This window comes from Cavia porcellus, unplaced genomic scaffold (genome assembly GCF_034190915.1).
Source record: "Cavia porcellus strain 051 isolate PalLab524CR breed Dunkin Hartley unplaced genomic scaffold, mCavPor4.1 scaffold_31, whole genome shotgun sequence".
NCBI lineage: Eukaryota > Metazoa > Chordata > Mammalia > Rodentia > Caviidae > Cavia > Cavia porcellus.
The window spans coordinates 34,263,164-34,280,535 of NW_026947514.1; the positions used below are offsets into that span (position 1 = coordinate 34,263,164).

Here is a 17,372-nt window from a genome sequence, read left to right on the forward strand (position 1 = left end):
AACTTAAGATTAGCTGCAAAGTTATCTAAAGATAAAACCATACTGAATGAGAAAAAAGCAAAGGAAGCAATCAATGTCTTCATAATTGATTACATTTATAAAAAATTGAGTAATTCTTCTTTTATGAGGATTCACATTTAGAGAAAAATGGTAGTGCTCAGTACCACTTAAAATTTTTTAAAAGTCTGCTATATAGCAAAAGTAACACTGGATTTAGAGACTAGAAAATTGAATTTTCATTTTGACACTACCACTTTGCCTAGAGCAGTGGTGGCGAGCCTATAGTACCCGTGCCGCAGTAGGCTGGCTGTACCATTGAAAGCTCCAAAAGGTTCACCATCACTATCTTGGAGCTTCATAATTTAAGTTTCTCTCTCTGAACCTCAAATATACTCACTATTTATTCATAGGATTACCCTAAATTATAAGACAAGGTAAACAAGTTAAAAAAATGAAGAAATAACTTGATTCTATTTTAAAATCTTCCAGCACATTTGACACAAAAATGTTTTATTGAATAATATTGGATTTTCATCAAGCCATTTCTCAGGCATAAATGGGCAGATTGTTTATACGTGCATAAACCCACACATGAAATCTAATTAATCTTCTTAAGTTCAAGGCTTTAAAAATATTTACAATAATACACCTACTACCTCCTTGAACTGAGTTTCATTTCAGTAAGTAAGCTTGGTTAGAGCACAATGCTAACTAAGCAAAAACCAGGTTTTTAAGCAGTATTCCTAATACCAGTCAATCTTCTTTCACATATGTCAGGCCATGGTAATAATAAGAACAGAAAATAAAGTGTTTAATTTATTAACCTAGGCAACTAGGAAAAATCACTAAGGCCAACAATCAGGAAAACACTAAAATTACAGTCTCATAATAATTAGAGTAGATTATCTCCCATCAAAATTTTAGCTTCATTATTAACAACTATGTAATCTATACTATCTTATTTACCATTAATTTTTCATTAAAATGACAGCCATACATTGATTTCGGGCAATTCTTAAGGTTTATATGTTGATTATACACAAGTGCAAATTCAGCTAATTTAATGTTTTTACTACAAGTAAGCAGAAATTTGTGTAGGAGTTATTGCAGTGCTAATCTTAACTTCAATTTTAAAAATCTAGGAGTATACATATTTCCAGAAAATTAACTCTCAATTTTCACTGTTTATAATTACTGGATATTAAAAATCAAACAGTAATGGATTATATATTTTTATGTAAACTACAATCTAAAATTAAAAATCAGTTGTAAAACACTCAAAACCAAATACATACTACACTAAATCATGATGGAAAATTATGATCATGTAACAGAAAATTATAGATCATGTTTGAATGATCTTGGTCATAATTCTCATGGTAGGTCATACCTTGAGTTCCAGGACTTAGGGAAAAACAAAAAACAACATCCCCCACCCCTTAAATTCTCACAGTTGGACTATTACCATCATGCTTATCTGGACCTAGTGTTTTATTTTCAGAAAAATTTCTTTGGTCTGGTATTAATCTGCTAAAATTTCATTTTTATCTCCCCTGGAGAGTTCACGGTCTACTAGTATATAGTGAAGAAAATAAATGACTTCTCCAGTTGGTCTCTTCTCACTACCCCAGATTCCAAATTTGTTAGAGTTCGTGTCTTATTTCTAAATCACCAGTGTTTAGTATAATGTATGTTTTACAGGAAATGTCCAAGAAATATTTGTTCAACTAAACTAGGAATGTCACAAAATTCACAGAGCATAAACAGGACTAAAATTTAGTCTGTGGTAAAGAGTGAAAGGAAACACTGTCAAGAATTTTAGAGCTAAAGCTCTCGACCCTGAAAATGAAGAACCATTAAAGGATTTTAAGCAAGAGATGATACAATTGCATGTGGTTTTTTAGAAATTGTCACTTTCGGGGCTAGGGATTTAGCTCAGCGGCATAAGTACCTGCCTTGCTAGCAGGCGGTCGTGAGTTCGATCCCTGGTACCGATAAAAATGAAAAAGACCAAAAAAAAAAAAAGAAATTGTCACTTTCATATACAGGACTAACTGAAGCATGGCGATAAAATCAATTTGAAGTACCTGTAACAAATGAGATTCTGAACTAAAACAGAAGGAGCAAAATTATAAATAAGTTATAGAAATGGTGGAACTTGGTGTCTACTTCACACAATAGGGCAAAAACAGAAGGGGAAAATTAGCAAAGGAGGCAAAGGGGTAGTAGTAGCAACTACCTACAGCTAACATTTTCTGAGCACTTCATCGTGACAAGATCAAAAATAATGGTGAATGTTTAAAGGTTTAAAAATGTAACAGTAAAAGACAGATTAATCCTACTCAAAATACTGTCTCTTGCTTCAAGTAGTTATGCATACTTTCTACATCCTGAAGCAGTTCTGGGAAGTCCTCTGATGTCTTTCATTGTGCTTTTATAGTCACTTTGATGTCCTGATAGATTCAAAAGATTTACCTTTCATGGTCATTTTCACTTTAAAGAATAGTCACAAGTCCAAAGTTCCTCTGACAAATATGGTGGGTGAGGACACATCATAAGGGTTTAATAAGTCTGCCTTACCTTGGATAGTACATGGCAATAGCATTCACTGTTAATTTTTTAATCACACTTTGTAAAGACACTCATGAAACAGAACTTCTACCACTGCTTCAGAATGTAGAATAATGAGATAAGTGTGTTTTACGAAAGGGAAAGTATTTTGAGGGGGATTCATGGCAATGTCTTTTAAAGTAATGCTGTTTACCCATTAGTCACTAGCATGTACACAGAAGAAAACCAGGTAGAGATAGAGACAGACAGAGAGATGGGAGACCTCCAAACCGCATTCCCCTGAGAAATGAAGCTCCTTGCCTCTATCTTTATCTGAATTTTACTTCAATCCTATTTACATGAGATATCCAGAGCTGGCTATATAGAAGCACATGTTCCATAAACCAGACAAAAGAATGTGACCAAGTCCTACTGAGGTGAGAACTGCCCCCCACCCACTGATGGCTGAAATGGAGGCTTAAGCAAGAGCCTTAGGGTGATTCCATGGCTAAGACATGAGATAACATCTCAGCTGAAGCCATGGGACCCAGAAGAATTGTACCTTCCTGGCAGTAAAGATGCCACCCTTACATACATCAGGCTATCTTTGCACAACTAATTGGAGGGCCTCTGTGCCTGATGCAAGGGTGCTGTTTCTCCTTACAACCATGCCTGCAAAGTTTCTTTCCTTACACTCTGCCGTGATCCCTACCCACCTCCCTGATTGATACCAATAAAAGCCATGACTGCTCTGACTCTTTGCCCTTTGTTCATCTAAGAACACTGGGGCATCCAGAGCCCCTTAAATTGCAGATTTTTTTCCCTTTCTTTTCATCATGTGCCATACTGCAGGGTAGGAGACTGATACCCTCCACGGGGGTTTCTATATACATACATATACAGATATACCTATATACACATATATAAACATATGTATATTTATTTGTTTATATTTATGTCTATATTTCAGTATATCCTCAGTTTCAGGCATCATTGGGGTAGGGTTTAGAATGTATCCCCCAGGGCTGGGGATTTAGCTCAGCGGCATAAGCACCTGCCTTGTAAGCAGGCGGTTGTGAGTTCAATCCCTGGTACCGATAAAAAAGAAAAAGAAAAAAAAAAAAAAAGAATGTATCCCCCAATGCTAAGGGGCAAGTACTGTATTATGAACACTTCACACAGTATTCACTCATTTTAACCTCAAGGCAGCTCTAGAAGTAACTCAAATATGCCCAGAATGGGAATTGAAGTAGGCCTTAAAGGCAAGATGGAGGAATAATAAAGCTATATAAACCAAGGGCAGGAAGATTAAAAAAATAGGGGGTAAGCACAAATGCGGGAATTTGACTGAAACAAGAAAGTAGATGATGAAAGATATGACTAAAAAGTATGACTGGGTCCAGTTTATGAAAGGTTTTAAATATAAATCCTTAATCCTGCTGGGTGTGGTGGCACACAATTATAATCCCAGCAATCTGGAGCCTGATGCAGGAGGATCACCATAAAGATGAGGCAACCTGGGATTCAAGCCCAGTATGAACTAGATAGCAAGATCCTGTCTGAAAATGAATACATACATACATACATACATACCCTTAAACCTGAAGACAGTAAGAAAAGAATAAAAGCTTAGGAGAGGAGTAAATTTTACATAAATTTAGTTACACATACATACTTTTGGCTGAGCACTGGGGTTACTGGGATCCCTACCTATTTCTCTATCTCCCAAAATTTCCAACAGGGATCGAGAAGTTAAAGTCCTATTTCCCTTTAGTCTGCTCTTACTCTCTGCAGTCTCTCCTTCCATTTCCAACTCTGCGACTATGCCCATCCAGTTAATCAAGACAACATAATGTTGAAGAAAACAGCCTCTTGAATCAGACTACCTATAATCTAGTTTTTGCTTTAATATATTAGCTCAAAAACATTCTCCCATGGAATCTAACGATCCTTATCATTTTTTGATTAAGACAGACTAGAACTATCTTCATCTTTCCACGTTATCAGACTAGAAGTTCTTTCCGGTCAAGATTCAGGCTGATTCATCTCTGGATTCATGACACCAACAAGCACAGAACCAAGAAAACAAGGCTTCAAAATATGAACCTAGACAGTGTGATTTCAGGGTAACTACTCTTAATCACTATCTTTGGGTCACTAGGTAGGTGACAATGTTACTGAATACAGTGGAGAATACAGGAGGAGAATCAGACAGAGGAAAGAGAAATTAAAGGGAAATGTATGTTTTGTTCTCAATGCATCAATTTCAAGGTGACTATAGATCACAGAGGTAAAAATCTAGTTGGCGGTGAGCTTATTCATATTAGCCATGATACCTTGTAAGGAATAGATGATTAAGTGTACGAGCAAATCATTCTTCTGTTTAGAATTTCTGATGGTTTTCCTACTACTTAGAAAATAAAGTATGAACTACAAGATCAATCTAAGCTTTCCGTGTTTTTTATACTATCCTTCGTAAGCCTTTTAATCTAGCCTCATTTGTGCCTACCCCATATTTTTTTCCCTTCACGCCAAATGCCTTATAACCTGCATCTCCTTTCACCTTCCTATCTTTAAGATCTATCTCAAATCCTGAATTTCTTCAAGAAATCTTTCAGATCTTCTTAGTTAAATAAGTTCATCACACAGAACAATCCAAAAGACTATCGTGCTCATAAATTAATTCATGAGGGCCATGAAAGATTCTCAAGTACAAAAGAACATTATGCTGTGTACCACAGTTTTAGTATTAAGGTCATTTTACTTTTTAGTGCAGTACTGTGGTGTATACTTATAACCCCAGCAATGAGAGTGGTAAAGCAAGAGAATTATAAATGCAGACTGGCTTGGGCAATTTATCAAGACTGTATCAAAATAAAAAAGCCTATGAATGTAGCTCAGTGGCACAGTAACCCTGTGTTTGAACTCTACTACCCAAAAGAATTGTTTTTTCTTTTGAGACGGGGTCTCACTACATAGCCCAGGCTGACCTTGAACTTGATGCAATCCTTTTGCCTCAACCACTCGAGTGCTGGGACTACATGTGTGCACCAGCATGTCTAGCAAGATCATAACTTTTCAGCAGGCAAGCCATGAATAGCCTAACTCATATATATAAAATCAATACATATCAATAAATGGTAAAAGAATCCCAATCCAAAGAATTTAAAAAACAAAATACAATGACCCAAATCCTTTGACAATTCAGAAGTAAATGACTAAACTGGTCAATTGCCTCTATTTGAGGCAAACAATAGGCTGAAGAAAATGGAGTTTACAAGTTTTTGGCCTAATTCCTCTCTTCCTAACCTTCAATCATAAGTTTAAAATTTAAAAAAAAAAAAAAAAAAAAAAAAAAAAAAAAAGACAAAGACTCCAAGGTTATATTTCCAATCCTCATCAGAATCTCTAATTCTGCTCCCTCCAAACAACAACAACAAAAACTTCACATAGTCCACAAAGCAAGAAAATAAACTTCCTGGTTGGTAGGCCAAAGCTATTTTGCCGCTAACTTCTAACTAGTGGGGGAGAAAGGGATATGCTTCCATGAACTGGTTAAGAGAGGGAATAAAAGAAAGTTGAGTGAGCTTCAAGTGCAAATGATTGAGATGAGAGGACTAAAACAGCCTAACAGGTAGAGAACCACTAAAACACTGTACTAAGAAACAGAATCATTTGTGTAACAGGTGAGAAGCATGACAGGTTTGCAGGAAAATACAGGTTAGAAGGAAAATAAGTAGTATTTTAATTTTTACACAGAGATTAAAAAAATATGCTTCATATGCATAAACATATTCTCAGTTTACACTAGTGTCCAGAACCTTAAAATTTCTTTTCATTCATCCTTCTTCCCCTTCTTCAGCAAGGAATGCCCTTTGACCAGCAGCTGGGAAGTCTCATTTTAAGGGATCAGCATTCCTCTGACATTCTAAGAGGCTGGACTATTTGTTTCCATAGAAACAGCTTTGTCAGCGAACACAGGATTGTGGCCAAGAACAGTGAAAAGAACTTACATTATGCAAACTGGAAAAACCTTGTCTTTTCGGTTTTTCACAAAACTCAGGCTAACTTTCTTACTCTGTAAAACAGAAAAACAAGATGATTAGTCATGTATAAGTCTGAAGTGTCTTTCAGGGAGGTGGGAAAGAGACAAAGATTAACTCAGTGTGCTATCTAAATTTGTTTTCAGGTATCTAGGGTTGGTATAAAGTAAAAATCCACCACCGCCACCCCAATCTTTAATGGACATCAATGAAAAATCAGTGTTGTTGTGTATTAGTGCCACTGGATGTGTAAAACGGTAGTCACATTGAAAACAGTGTGGTAACTCCCCAAAAGGCTAAACAAAAACTCTTACGTCCCTGTGATTCCACATCTAAAAACACACCAAGAAAAATGAAAACATTTACACACACATGAAAAAACATCCATAACAGCATTATTTATAACAGGCAAAAAGTGGAGAATAAAGTCCAAATCTCCACTACTGGCAAATGGATAAATAAAAAGATTTATGTTCATATATAAAACAGGTAGGTATACAGAAATAAAACAATGGAGAAGATCCTTGAAAAGAGAAATTAAATAAGCCAGTCACAAAGAACCACATACTTACTATATGATTCCATTTATGAAATACCCAGAAAAGGCAAATCTATAAAGTGGCATTTTAGAGCCAATGGGCACAAAATTATGGTTAAGATGTTTCTTTGGGGGGGGGTGAAGAAAATTAACTTTGATGACTGCATAACTCTGAATATACTAAAAGCCACTAAACTGTCCAACTGAAAAGAGTGAGTGGTATAGTATGTGAATTTTATCAATAAAGCTATTTTCAAAACACAATGAGAAAGTAGGCATGGTGGCACATGCTTGCAATCTCAGCATTTGGGAGCCCAAGGAAGACTGTGGTGAGTTCAAGCCCTATCTGAACTACAATACACAGTGAGACTCTGTCTCAGAAAAAAGTAAGATGTAATCAAATACCACGAAAAATAAAATGGGTAAAAGTTTTTAAAATGACAATATTTAGCACTGTAAAGGACACAGAGAAACTGGAACCCTCATAAAATACTAGAAAGAATGTAAAATGGTAGGGCCTGTTTGGCAGTTTTTTAAAAAATTAAATAGTTACCATACTATCCAGTAATTCCACACACAAGAAATAAAAGTATATCTTTATTTTCACAAATGAGCTCTATAAGGAATGTGCATAGTACCATTACCAGTAATAGCTTAAAACTGGCAGACCATCCTTCAGCAGGTAAGTAGAATATGCATTGGTTTGGTATGGTGGTCAACATAACTGCCTTCCAACTGGTAAGCAGATAAACAAAACATGGGATACTATTGAGCAATTAAAAACTAACTGACACAGAAGCATGTATTATATGATTCCAGTTATATGAAATTTCTAGACAAGGCAAAATTAATGCCTGCACAGAAAGCAGTTTGGTGGGTTCCTGGGGATGAGGTTGGTAGCAAAGATTCGTTACAAAGGACAGTGGGTTTTTTCCATGTGAAAGGAGTGTTACAAAATTAGATTTCAGTGATGGCTGCACAATGATCTAAACTCACTAAAACCATTTCAGCAAAATATACAGATTTTATAGAATATGAAGTATACCTCAATAAAGATGTTTTAAAAACTCAAACATTAGCTGAGATGGTGGTGATGCCTATAATCCCAGGACTTGGAAGACTGAGGTAGAAGGACTGCTGCAAATTTGAGGCCAGCCTATGCTACATAGTGAGTTCAAGGCCAGCCTAAACTATGTAATGAAAATCTATCTCAAAAAAAAAAGGAAAGAAAGAAAAAACATCTCAAACATTTTAAATCAGTGAGTTCAGTAAGAAATACCTGTTCACCTGATTTTAAAAGAAAATAAGGGGCTGGGGATTTAGCTCAGCAGCACAAGCACCTGCCTTGCAAGCAGGTGGTCGTGAGTTCAATCCCCGGTACTGATAAAAAAAGAAAAGAAAAGAAAACTTTAAGATCTCTTTCCCTATTTTCTATTATCTTTTATTTTGCTATTTATGCTTTAGATTTTTCATATAAGAGAAACCAAGTAATATTTAAGCTTGTGAGCCTGATTTATTTTACTTAACAACATGATCTTAAGGTGCGCCATTTTCCTATGACTGACTTATTTTTCATATAGCAGAGTGGTACTCCGTTGTGTATAAATGCCACATTTTCTTCACTCATTTATTTGTCGATGGACACGTTGGATACTTTCAAGATTTAGCTGTTATGAATTGTTTTGCTGTAAACATGAGTATGCAGATGTTACTGTAAGATGACAAAAAATGACACCTTGTTGAATATAAATTATTCATACTTCAAACAACTTTTTAAAAAAACTATTGCACAATACAAAAGCAAGTGACATTATATAAACACCATCTTGACTTGCTGGGAGCATACCTCAGTGACAGAGAGTGGGCTCATGTACACAGACTTCACTTCGCTATCTAGCACCAAAAAAAGGACAACCCTATTTACTCAATAAATGTATACTTTAATGCATAAACTCCAATTTTTAACCATGAATGATCCAAGAATCTTCACAAAAACAACTACTATATCGAAAACTAAGAAATTACAAGTAAAAACTGAAATATAATTGAGCTAGCTATGAGGTTGGACAGAAGTTATTACTCAGTAAATAGGACACAATTTAAACAAAATAGCCTCAAGATTCAACTGAAAAAGCAATAAGAACCGTGGGAGCAATGAAACCCAAAATGTGTAATAGTCATTGTACAAAAGAGAGGAAAAGAAAGTGCTCTAAACTATATAACTGCATGTATATTTAAATGTATAAGATAGAAAATGATATCACAGAGTTTTATTGGATCATTGAACAGAACTGTTTGCAGTATCATTGTTGGAATGTCCACTCTACAAGCTTTAATTTTGTGACTTGAACAATTATTTCTAAGATGGCAATATGTAATCCATTAACTAGTGATTTCCTACTGCGCATTTTTTTCTCCTGTAAATCTGTATAACTTGTACCCCTTCACTGTTTTTTTTCTTTCTTTTCTTTTCTCCTTAAATAAAATTAAAAAATAAAAATAAAAATAAAAAAAATAAAAAGATTCAACTGAAAAACTGGTTCTTAAATTAGAGAATTTTAAAAAATCTTTTAAAATATTTAAAAAGGGAAGCATATATAGAACATGAAATCAATCAAATTGTTTAACTTAATGGATTCAATATTAAATGAAAAGACTCAGTGCCAATGCTCTGGGTTTACTTTAAAGTAAAGGCATTTCTATAATTCTACGTGGCTTATAGTTTACATTTCTGATAGAACTACTTTCATTTGTTACCCAGATAACAGCATTCCAAAGAACCCACTGCAGTCACATGGCTTTAAAACTGACTATATTTAAAACACGTAATGCCAGATAAATCTGTAAAGAATAGACGCAAAATTCCCTTAATCAAAAAAAAAAAAAAAAAAAACTTCAAAGTAAAGAGTCCAATAAAGCAAGGGTGCTGTTGTGTATGGTGACCCAAGCCTGGAATCCAAACTGAGGCAGGAAGACTGCAAGTTCAAACTCAGCAGGGGCAATTTATTGATTTAGCAATCCCTGTCTCAAAATTTAAAAAAAAAAAAAACTTTTTAAAAAGAGCTTGGAATGTAGCTCAGTGAAAAGCTACATTGGGGTTTAATCTTTAGTATTTATACTATTAAAAAAAAAAGAGTATGGGTAACAAACATTGTAACTTAAAGCCACAAATATCATTTGCCCTCACTGCCAGAAAATGAACAATACGATTCTGGACACTCAATCACTTGGCTATCAATAAGGCAAATGTCATTATCTCAGAAGACTCATTTTCCTCAAAAGTAAACTTCCCCAGACTTAGCAGTTTTTTTCATTTCCGGCAAAAACTACATATAAAACACAGGTGCAACTGTGTTTCATAAATTCTTACTCTCATCCTATGATTTTGGGTCATATAATTACCTTGAGATGAAAACAGAAATAACATAATAAAGATAAAATAGTTTTTAAAAAAACCTCACACAATTTGCTTGCTAACTATCTACACCCTGAAGTATTCATTTACCAAAATCTTTTAAAGACTTATCCACCCAGGAACACTGGTGTATCTCAAAAAACCAGAAAGAAAAAAAAAAAAGATTTACTTCCAAACCTATGCACAAGAATGAACCTGGGCCCCAATCTTACACCATATACAAAAATCAACCCAGGTAGCAGTACTTCCAGCACTCCAAGAGGCTGAGACAGAAGAATCAACTTTGAACCAAATAGGCAATCTAGTAAGATTCTATATCAAAATAATTTTAAAATATTTTAAAGGGTTGGGAATGCAGTTCAGTGCAAAGGCTCAATCCCAGCCATTTTTCAATTGGAAACACAAAAAGACAAAAAATAAGTGGAAAAAAAAAGTTTAAAGTTTAACACTGCTAATGACTACAGAAATGCAAATTAAATCCATAATGAGATACTGTATATCTCTTACCTATCAGAATGGTTATTATCAAAAAAACAAAGACAGTTGAGTGTTAGTAAGGCTGTCAAATAAATAAAGGGAGCACTTTACAATGCTGGTGGCTGTGGTAGGAAGATTAACCCAGTAACTATCACCAGCAGAACTACAATATAGAAAAGGGAATAAAAATTACTGCCAAATAAATCACCTTGCCCCATATACTGGGATCAAAGAAAGCTGATGCACTTTGAGCCGTACGTTCCAATACATGATACTTTTCCCATCAACTGCTTACAATCTGGCCAGAAACATAAAACATACAAAAGGACATATTAGTTACATTAAAAATGGTCCAGATGAGGAATAAAAACAGGTATAGACCAAGCATTTAATGATTATAGCTAATACTATTAACTGACAATACTCTGTGGGAACACTGTGCTACGTACTGTAGATACAGTTAATCCTTAAACAAAACCACAAGTTTAAGTACCACTGTTATCCCCAATAACAAATAAGGAGACAGGTTAAAGAAAGTAAGTATATGTTTCAAAAAGCACCTCAGAACAAACATTCAGCAATTATAACAGGTATTCCTTGTATACAATTTCATGTCCATTATGTCATCTAACCATCATGATCCTTCTTGCATGGCAATTTTTTTTTTTTGTCTTTTTCCTTTTTATCGGTACCAGGGACCGAACTCACGACTGCCTGCTTGCAAGGCAGGCGCTTATGCCGCTGAGCTAAATCCCCAGCCCTTGCATGGCAATTTAAAAGGAATTTTTAACCTTATTTTGCAGTGAACAAAAGCAAGGGGATTAAATAGTCTGAATAACCAGTGATGGAGAAGTGGCAGTAGGAGAAGGAAAAGCAGCAGCACTATTTAGGCACAGTACCAAGAATTTCCCATATATTTTCTCATCTAATCTTCCCAAATCCCCAAAATTATCTTCACTTTATAGGTAAGAAAAACAAGTAAGGGGCAGTTAAGTTGCTTCTCAAGGCCAGAACTCTATAAACAGCAGACAGAAGACGTAAGTCTGTAGGACATCAAAACAGATTTTTTTTTTTTTTTTGGTACTGGAGATCAAACTTATGACCTCACATTTGCCAGGCAGGCACTTAAATCACTAAGCTAAATCCCCAACTCCTTTGTTTTGTTTTTTTGAGACAGTCTCACAACAGAGTTCAGGCTGGTCTTGAGCTCACTTCGTAGCCCAGACTGGTCTTGAACTTCACAACATTCTCCTGCCTCAGCCTTCTGAGTGCTGGGATTACAGGAGTGTGCCACCAGACCTGCCTTTTCTTTTCTTTCTTTTTTTGATACCACAGATCAACTCAAGACCTTGCGCTTGTCAGGTAGGCGCTTACGCCACTGAGCTAAATTCCTGGCCCTCAAAACAGACTTTAACTCTTGACATTTTAAAATTCACCTTAACCAATGCTAAGAAGAGAAGGAAAAAAAATAGTGATAATTAAGATTAATTCTCCACAAAGTACTTTTGGTACCTTTGTAAGATTTTCTTTTTCTAGTCGATAGAGAGTCTATTTTAAATGATGAAATTTTAAGAAAAACAAAATCACACACCCAAATACCTAACAGTCTCTTTTTGCTTTTATAGCCTAAAATTTAGCTTTGGTCTTAAATATTCCCCAAAAACAAACAGGTTACATTCTGGATCATCCTTCATCATGTTCCTTTATAAATCTGTGTATTACTGTTAGAGGAGTACAGTGCCATACAAAGAAGAGTGGGGAAACAAGAATTTTTTTCCAGTGCTGGGGACTCAATCCAGGTCCTCATACACAGTAGGCAAGCACTGTGGCACTGAGCAATAGTCCCAGCCTGCAAGATTTTTATTTAAATTAGATAATTAGGGCTCCTACATATTAATATGCATTGAGGGAGAAGTGTTTTGTTTTTAATTAGTGAGAAATTCTCTATGAGCTCATATCAAACTCAAAGTTCAAGGTCTTTGAAGATATTCAAGACCACACATTCAGGGCAGGAACTGGTTAGAAGCCAAACAGTATCGAAGGTATCAAATGGTTGGTTACTTGAACTGCCCCGTTATCACCTTCAACTCCCTAGTAATAAAAGATTAAATGTACCCAGAATGTTTGCAAAGTTTTTGAAAAAAAGACACTAGGACAAAAGACAATTTGTGACATTTTCAAACTGGCAAAAAATAAACTTTTAAACATACACATCAAAATGACCCTGTAATATGGTTTTTCTGTATATGGCTACCAACCAAGAATATGTAAGACCTAGTTGGAGAATAAGAACAGTCTAGATAAGGAACAGAGCCAATGTAAGAGATAGAAGATAAAGCCAGAGTTAACTGAATGCTAAGCTAAAATGAATTTTCTCCTGCAAGCAAGGGGAAACTATAAGTTTCTCAGAAAAGAACAACAAAATGGCTTTTTAGAAAGTTAAATCTCTCCTAGTAATAAGCTGACATGGGAAAACATAAGTACAGCGTCCAGTAGACAATGTTTTAATACTTACACCATTGGAAGATAAAGAATGTAACCCAAGACATGAAATTGTATGTCAAACAACGGTTAAAAAGGTGATTTGATAATACTTAAGAGACAAAAGCCAAATACAAACCTAAAATAGTGAGTGGAACAATAGAGCTGGGGAGAATTATGGAATCTTTAAGTAGGAAAATCCAGAGAATCAGGTCATTCCCCAACCCGCTGGATGGAGATAAAAACTAGAAAGATGATAAATTTCACTTTTAAAGTACTGCAATAAAGAGGAAGTTTTAACATATTATTAATGGCCAGATGACAACTAGATATACTTGTTTCTAAATTATTTATAGATTCATTCATTCATTCATTTGTTGTGGTACTGAGGCCTGAACCCAAGGCCTTTGCACTGAACTATATTCTGAGTCTTTTTTTTTTGGTACCAGCCTCAGGCTTGCACTTAGGCCACTAAGCTAAATCCCCAGCCCTCTCAGCCCTTTTTTTTTTTTTGTCTTTTTCGTTTTTATCGGTACCAGGGATCGAACTCACGACTGCCTGCTTGCAACATTTTTTTAACTTCACTAAGTCTCTCAGGCTGGACTTGAACTTGTGGTCCTCTTGCCTTAGTCTCTCTGAGTGCTGAGATTATGTATTATATTTGCAAAGCATTTTGGCTTCTACTGCTTATTTGAAGCACATTTCCTAATTTGAGCTTCACAATTTCTTTAAAAGGTAGATGGTCAGATATTCCTATTTTTCAAATACCTGGGCATTAACACAGCTAGAAGTATAAGATAGAAATGAAAATCCAGATGGATGAACCCTTTTGTGGATCCATGGTGCTATGTTACGTTTCTGTAAAATGACACACCATGCTGACTACACACTTCCTTAGAAGGTCACATAATTGTATCATTCCTTTTGCCTTTAAAATATAATCAGAAAAAATATTTTTCTCTCTTAACTGCTTCATATTACATGTGTTAATAGACTACAAGTTCTTTTTAGTCACCTGACTGTATTAACACTTATTACTCAAAGTTCTTAAAAACTTTTTAAAAAATTCTAAAAACTGAGTTAAACAAACAGAGGTAGTCAAGTGAAAAAATAGCTGAAATGTATATAAATTCGCCTACTAAAATTGCAAAGTGAAACTAAGCTACCAACACTACAGAAAGCTATATAAAAGTGTTATTTTCTATTCTGTATTGCTCCAATTTCAATTGTGTCCTGCCAAAGTGGGCCAACTATTTTAACTTGATAGGGTTTTTAATACCATAATGGACTTACAGCTTCAAAAACGCATAGTCCAACAGACTGTCCACTGTTAAATTAGCTACCTCCTATGTTAAAACTTAAGTAGCACACACCTACAGAGAGGAAAATATTAATTTCTGAGCCCATCTACTTCTACAACCGTAGTTGTAGGGAAATTCCAGTAAGTATATATTCCTATCACTTCTTCAGGCCCGGGTTTAAACGGTCTCCTGCTTTTGCTACCCCTCAGGTGCTTCATCATCTTTGTTCATTCTCCTCTGCTGCCCCACATTTTGGAAAACAGTATTTTCATTAAACTTAATACCATTTCTATTTCATTTTTGTGAGAATCCTCTAATAGTTTCCTGAGGAAAGGAAGCTGTTACATGGGGGTAACTTCTTTGATACTTTGATTTGTTTGATACTAGAGAAAAACTTTTAATTTGTTTTTTCCAGTAGAAAGCCTTGTGCATGCTAGGTTAAGTTCTCAACCATGAAACTACATCTCCAGCCCCAATTTAGTGTCTAATGCGCTTTTTGTTGTTCTCTCCAAGAAATTTACAGTAAGACTCACTCTTTTCTTGCAACTACTATGGAAGAAAAACTAAACTGGTATATATGTGAAAATAGTTATTTTGGCATAATATATATATACAGTATTGACAATATAGAGACATAGACATTACATTTTGTTAGTGCTATAAAAAAATATAGCTAGATTTCATGGGGCACATCTGGAATCCCAGAACGATGGGAGGCTGAAGGACGGGTATTGCAAATCCTGGGGAACTTAGTGATATGTTACCATAAAACTAAAAAGAAAAAAAGAAGGAGGTGGGGGCGAGCCCAAGATGACAGCTCAGTATGAAGGATATGGATTCAATCCTTAGTATCACAAAAACAGAACAATACAAAACCTTAAAAAAAATAATAATATACACAGTATTGTTTCAAATTAATATATCTTAAAAGTAAGACTAATAGACTCATAGTTCCTACTTTCCAACTTTTGTAATGTGGGTTAGGGTTAGGGTTAGGTATCTTCTAAGATATTCACACACAAAAAGCAGGCATTACTTTTTATAATGTTGGAAGAAAAACAAATAAAAATACTACTTTTTAAAAAACAAACACAGAGGGGCCAGGGATTTAACTCAGTGGTGTAAGCACCTGCCTGGCAAACACAAGGTCATGAGTTCGACCCTTGGTACAAAAAAAAAAAAACAACACCTTTTCACATAAAAACAAACGCGGGCCAAGGATACAGCTCAGCAGCACAGCATAGCATAGCACCTGCCTGTTAAGTACAAGATCCTGAACTTGATTCCTGGTACCAAAAAGAAAGGAATAAAGAAAAAAATATTTACAGGATAAAAATAAAAACCCACACAGAAAAGCTGGGTGGTGGCATGCCTATGATCCAGTTAATGAGGCTGAGGCAGGAGGATCTGTAAGAGTTCAAAGTTAGACTGGGCTGCGTAGCAAGTTTAAGGCCAGCCTGAACTACACTGAGAGACTGTCTCAAAAATGAAAATAGGTTAGGCACAGTGGGCACCAGAATTCGGGAGGCTGAGGTAGGAGGGTTCAAGGTCAAAGCCAGCCTGAAGTACACAATGAACCCTTGTCTCAAAAAGCAAACAAAAAAAATATAATGTCAGAACTGGGGATGTTAAACACTTGCCTAGGATATGTAAAGCCATGGCTTTGATCCCTACCATTACAAAAAATAAAAAGGCAGGTTCATAAATCTGATTGCACTGATTTACCACATTAATGATTCACAATCACACTCAAAGAATCCTAATTGGCAAACTCATGTGGCTATTATTTGGCTTTGAATATATTCCATACTGATTTTTTCCATGTCTTCAAATCATTTACTTTCTTTCTTTTTTTTTTTTTCTTAGTCTTTTTGAGACAGTGTCTCACTATGCAGTGTAGGTTGGCCTTCAACTCACTTTGTAGCCCAGGCTAGCCTCAAACTCACAGCAATCCTCTTGTCTCAACCTCCTGAGTGCTAGGATTATAGGTGTGTGCCACCACGCCCAGCTAAAATCAATTATTTACTCTAACACATGTCTAAAAGTTTTATGCCTCTTAAAACGTATTGTAAGACATTCCAACTTCTGACCCTACATGATTTACAGCTTACTAAAAGAGAAAATATGCTCCAAAGGTCAACAAATTAGTAGATGATTACCTCTACCTAGATGGTTTATTGGTATGCAAATAAAAAACAACATTGCAGACTGGCATGGTGGCCTGTATTTAGTGATGAGGAAGCTGAGACAGGATAATTTTGAGTTCAAGGCCACCCTGGGTCACCCAGTGTTCAAAGCTGGTCAAGATTACATACGCAGGTTAGGACCCTATCTTAAAAAAGAAAACAAAACAAAAAAGATAAAACCATTAGAGGTGGGGGGATATTGATCTGATTAAATAATTATTTTAGAAATATCAGAATAAGAATAAAAACAAAATTAAGACTAATAAATAATCTGGAGTTATCTATAAATAAATTAGAGAAAGGAAAAGACAGATTATTTTCAGAACCAGAAATTGGGTTGTGTCATCTGAACATCTAAGGAAAACAATTTAACAAGGAAAA

The 17,372-nt window shown here is 35.3% G+C and overlaps 1 protein-coding gene across 1 annotated transcript in view; it reads right to left on the reverse strand.

Annotated features, from left to right (window-relative positions):
- The window catches only part of Pals1 (protein associated with LIN7 1, MAGUK p55 family member), a 70,879-nt gene that overhangs the window by 51,497 nt on the left and 2,010 nt on the right, over positions 1-17,372 (reverse strand). The window contains exon 2 of the mRNA XM_063241482.1: positions 6,564-6,628. The gene's annotated coding sequence lies outside the window, so the exon portion shown is untranslated. The remainder of the gene's footprint in view (positions 1-6,563; positions 6,629-17,372) is intronic.